Genomic DNA, 6,000 nt, shown 5'->3' with positions numbered 1-6,000 from the left:
TGGCAGACAGTGAGCAGGACATGGTGGCAGTCTTCGCTGGGTTGGGGGTGGGGGCAAAATTACCAGTTACAGGGGAATTGACGTCAGGTAGGCTCATTAGTTACCAGGGAGATGCGCAGAGGAGCGTGCCCTTCATCACACCTTTGATCAACTGTCACTGGGAATTCCCTGGAGGTCCAGTGGTTAGGACTCTGATAAGCTTTCACTAGCTGGGGCCAGGGGCAACTACTAGGAAGGTCAGTCATATGTGTAGGGCAGAGGTGAAGCAGGCGCTGGTTGGGCAGGGGATGTACAGAGAGCAAGAGAATGTCCATCTTGAGTGGCCTGATCATGCAACATGCATTAGCTCATTTAATTTCATTTTATAGTTGCGAAAATGGGACTTTAAATAGATTGCCCAAGGTTACACAGATACAAAGTGATAAAAAACAGATACAAACCCAGGCTTCAGAGCCAGCATTTGAAAAGTTGCTCAGCCTTGCTAGGAATTAGAGAAATGCATATTACAACAACACTGAGACTATTTTCTTATTAGAAGGGCGAAAGTTAATGTCAGATAAAATGACATTTTAGGGAGCACTTGAGGATATAGGAACTCTTACACATTGCTGGTGTAAATTTAATTTTTTAGAACCTATTTTGGATAATGATTTCACCATACTTAATACATTTGAAGATGTACATACCTCATACCCAGAAGTTCCACTTCTAGACTGGAGAAATTCTGTATACATCTGTACAAGGAAACAATGTGTAAACATCCACGTTCTTTACAGCCCTACAAATTTTGAGAAAAAGAAAGCTGGTGACTTCCTGCCACGTTAAATATGGAGGCTGCCTTCTTTTTGTTTTCGATGAGGAAGGCCCCTTACCCTATCAGAGATCTCTTTGTTTTTGCGGTTGACAAAGAAGGGGAATGTTATTTGCATAGAGTATTTTTAACTTTTCAAACTGCTTTAACAGTTGCGTGTGACAAGAGGGTAAGTGTTTCCTTTTCCTTAGGCCAAGAAACTTAGGGGATTTAAGCCCATAGATCGAGAACTCAGAGCCCTCTTCAAAACTTCTCAAAGTTTAATTTTCATACACATCAGCTGGCGGTCCTGTGAAAATGCAAATTATCTTTCAGTGGGCCTTGGGTGAGGCCCGAGATTCTGCATTCCTAACAGGTTTCCAGGTTACTGTGGGTCCCCTGGCCACGCTCTTGAGTAGTGGAAGATTAGACCATTGACACAGGCTGGATATTAAACTCCACTGGTCCACTTTCCCTGTCTGTCCTTCGCAGTGCAGATGGATTTTAACGTACTGTTTAGCAAAAGAAAGGGATCTCACCTTGAAAAAATCCTGATGTTGTTCTCAAGCAAGCAGAAATGACTTTAAGATTTCATGTTTTCATTCTCTCTGGCACCTTTCTTCTTTGTGTAATTCATTTGTAATTAATAGGTGGGCCATGCACGGGTAACCAAGACTGGAGCTAGGCAGAAACATGCTTGGGTACTTCCAGTGTTTATTTGTCATTATGATTCAGGCTTTGTCAGAAATTATAGTCTGTCTCAGTCCTGGATGCCTTTCCACCTTAGAATCTGCAATTGTTTATTAACTGATGCTCAGTGTGTCAAACAGAAAACAAACCTGCAGCAACTTCGTGGTTCACCCGGGTTCCCCAGCACTCCTGGGTGACAGGAACTAAGTGCTCTTCTGGAGCCCTGAGTGGGAACACGACTGGCATTTACCCAGAGGGGCCCTGTGAGTCTCCTCTGCCCAGAGTATGAGATCTGATTTGGTAACCACACCACACCCTAAATGCTTAACAATGTGGTACGGCCCTGCTGTAGGGAATTCCTCTGTGAAGAGAAGCAGCTATTCTCCCAGGGACTGGATCTGGTTTGGGGGTACAGAGCCATTCTGGGTTCCCAGTCTGGTGTGGAGAAGGGTGTCCCAGTGTGGCATCCTTGCCCCTTCCTGTGCCCTAGAATGGGGCTGGGGACAGAGGGCAGCTGACAGCCCATAGGCACCTGTCCTAAACAGCAAGTGTGGTGGTTTGACTCTTTCCTTATAACTGGAAAGACTGGTATAGTGAGGTATCAGCTTTCTTTGTGAAGCATTTTTTGGTTTTCTCAATTACAATTATTATGAATGGTTATTATTATGAATGGTTCTCAGACGTGACTAAAGGACAAATACGGCTATTGATATATTTCCAACTATCAAGCTTCTCTTGGGAGAGTTTGTTTCTAAGGTAGTCTGAATTCTAATGCTGAGGCCAGCCATTAAGCAGAGGTTGCCACGATTGGAAGTATCTGGGATGCATGTTATTCTGGGGTTAGATGATCTTACAAGACACGTTCTTACTTTAAAGATGATTCTGATATAATAGCGTTCTCATCGTTCTCCTTCACTTTATCACTTAACTCAAATGTTGGTCTCAGGACTTCCCCGGTGGTCCAGTGGTTAAGGATCCACCTTCCAATGCAGGGGAGGCAGGTTCGATCCCTGGTCTGGGAACTAAGATCCCACATGCCGCCGGGCAACTAAGCCCAAGTGACACAACTACTGAGCCCGCCTGCTCTGAAGCCCATGCGCCACAGCTAGAGAGAGGCTCCTGTGCCTCATCAAAAATCCCTCGTGCCGCAACTAAGAATCAATGCAGCCAAAGATAAATAAATATTTTAAAATAAATAAATAAAATGTTGAGCTCCCCCTATGTATGTAAAGTTTCACACTAGCCTTTGTGGTGGTGAGAGTAAATGAAAAAGAATGAAAAAGAAAGATATGGCATTTGTTCTTTTTTTTTAAAATACATTTTTAAATTTATTTTAGGCTGCATTGGGTCTTTGTTGCTGTGCACGGGCTCGCAGGCTCTAGAGCACAGGCTCAGTAGTTGTGGAGCACGGGCTTGGTTGCTCCACAGCATATGGGATCTTCCCAGGCCAGGGCTCAAACCCATGTCCCCTGTATTGGCAGGCGGATTCTTAACCACTGCACCACCAGGGAAGCCCCTGGCATTTGTTCTTAAGGACTGCATACACTAGCTGAGAAACTAAGAAACAAAACTAAGAATTATGGGAACATAATAAACACTAACTGGTCCAGAGTCATCAGTTCCAAAGAGAGTGTTTCTGACTCCCATAGCAAGGAAAAACTTCACAGAGGAGGTAAAATTTAAGCTAGACTTTGAAGGCTGTATAGCATTGTAATGTAGGAAAAATGAGCAAAAACACTTAAAAGTGCAGGTTATCTAGAGAACAAATAGGTGATTGCCAGACGGGAAGGGACTAGGGGGAGGAGAGAAGTAGGTGACAGGTGAGGTGGTACAAAATTCCAGCTTCATAATAAATGAGTCACAGAGGTGAAATGGGAAAATAGTCAATGGTTATGTAATGTCTTTGTATGGTGAGAGATCATAACTAGACTTATCATGATGATCATTTTGAAGTGTATAGAAATACTGAATCACTATGTTGGGTACCAGGAACTGACATAGTGTTGTAGGTCAACTATACTTCAAAAACAAATCAACTAACTAACTCAGAGAAAAAGAGATCAGATTTGAGGCAGTGGTGGAGCTGGGGGGGGGGGGAATTGGATGAAGGCAATCAAAAGGTACAACTTCCAGTTATAAGAAAAATAAGTATTAGATGTAATGTACAACCTGATAAATATAATGAACACTGCTGTATGTTATGTATGAAAGTTGTTAAGAGAGGAAATCCTAAGAGTTCTCATCACAAGGAAAATTTTTTTTCTATTTCTTTAATTTTGTATCTATATGAGATGATGGATATCACTAAACTTATTGTGGTCATCATTTCATGAAGTATGTAGGTTAAATCACTATGCTCTAAATCTTAAACTTACACAGTGCTATATGTCAATTATATCTTAAGGAAACTAGAAAAAAACACTCAGTAAAGTGAACAAATGCTGTTGGAAAAATGGTGCTTATAGTTGACACTGGGTTGCTGCAACCTTTAATTTGTAAAAAATGCAGTATCTGTGAAGCACAATAAAGTAAGATCTGCCTAAGCAGACATTGCTTTCTTTTTTTAAAAAATTTATTTATTTATTTATTTATTTTTGGCTGCATTGGGTCTTCGTTGCTGCGTGTGGGCTTTCTCTAGTTGTGCAAGCGGGGCTTACTCTTCGTTGCGGTGCATGGGCTTCTCAATGTGGTGGCTTCTCTTGTTGCAGAGCACAGGCTCTAGGCGCGTGGGCTTCAGTAGTGGCACACGGGCTCAGTAGTTGTGGCTCGTGGGCTCTAGAGCACAGGCTCAGCAGTTGTGGCACACGGGCTTAGTTGCTCCGTGGCATGTGGGATCTTCCCAGACCAGGGCTCAAACTCGTGTCCCCTGTATTGGCAGGTGGATTCTTAACCACTGCACCACTAGGGAAGTCCGCTCTTTTTTTTTTTAAGACAGATTGAGTTTTTGTGGCAACCCTGCATTGTTAGATGATTGTTATCATTTTTTTAAAAATTTATTTATTTTGCTGCGCCAGGTGTTAGTTGCAGCACATGGGATCTTTAGTTGTGGCATGCGAACTCTTAGTTGAGGCATGTGGGATCTAGTTCCCTGACCAGGGATTGAACCCAGGCCACCTGCATTGGGAGCTCAGAGTCTTAGCCACTGCACCACCAGGGAAGTCCCAATAAAGTATTTTTTAATTAAGGTATATTCATTTTTTAAAGACCTAATGTTATTGCACACTTTAAATAGACTACAGTGTAGTGTAAACATAACTTTTATATGCACTGGGAAATCAGACAATTCCTGTGACTCGCTTTATTGTGATATTCACTTTATTGTGGTCGTCTGGAACTGAACCCGTATTATCTCTGAGGTTTGCCTGTATATGGGGATCAGTTTTCTCTTGAAGTTCATTCTTCCTTCTAGAGGAAAAAAAAATGATTTTAATGCTAACCAATTCCACTAGTCAAAATAAAAGTAATGCAATAGAGCTCATGTACATTGAACCTGGATAATATGAGCCTTTCACGTATTTGTGATTTTAACAGAACCCCAGGGAGAAGACAGTATTCAAAATGGTAAAATTTTGAGCCCAAAACCAAGAGTTAAAGAATACTTTTTAGTTGTTTTCACTTTTATAACCTCCCTCAAGTCAGAGTGTGTAGGAAAGTCGCCATTTTATGTCTCTATTTAAGATCAATTCTGTGTTTGTTCTTTTTCCACATAAATGAAAAGAATTAGTTACCATGTCTGGAATGCTGAATCTGAAAAAATTGAGGTACAAGAACCTTATTGTGAATTATACAAATAAAGGAAGTAAGCATTAAAAAAAAAAAAGCACAAGGCATCTGAAAAATGAAAGTAGAGTCTTTGGGCTAGAGTGAGTTTATGACAGGAAGATGTTGGGACAAGGCTAGGTTGGGCCATGTTGTGAAGTGTCCTAAAAATCAAAGCTAGAGTTAATGCATCCCCATGGCAGTAGGAAGCCATTGAAATTTAGTTAATCCTCAGATTTTACCTTTATCAAACACTCAAGGGGGTTCATGAGATTAATATATCATCTTCTAAGGTAAGAGGAAACATTCCTAAAGAATTATAATTCTTGGCACTCAACATACTAAAGAGCCAGTTTGGTCATCCCAAATCCAGTTTTCTAATCCTTGCTCTGCTACTGGTTCACTGATGATGGGAAAGATAACTTCTCTAGGCCATAATTTCCTCAAGTGTAAGTCAAGATCATTTGAAAAGTTCCTTTTAGCTCCAAACTCAATTATTCTCATTCTCCTGTTTGACTTTCTCCATAACAGTGAGAAAATAAGAAAAACCTGTTACTAACCCATTTAATGATATTGAAATCATGGTTTTAATTTTGTACACTGGAAGTCACAAATGCATTATTCACTGAAACTTGTATCTGTGGAGAGCACATATGTGTATTTTTTTGACTACTGGGCTATCAAAAATTATTTTTCAACATCACAGATAAAAAAGAAATTGAACAAAAAAAACTTTAGCCAAACTACTTTTAAAAATATGC

Source organism: Mesoplodon bidens, assembly GCF_964165515.1.
Source record: "Mesoplodon bidens genome assembly, chromosome: 5".
NCBI classification, from domain to species: domain Eukaryota; kingdom Metazoa; phylum Chordata; class Mammalia; order Artiodactyla; family Ziphiidae; genus Mesoplodon; species Mesoplodon bidens.
Note: the sequence above shows the minus strand (reverse complement) of the source record.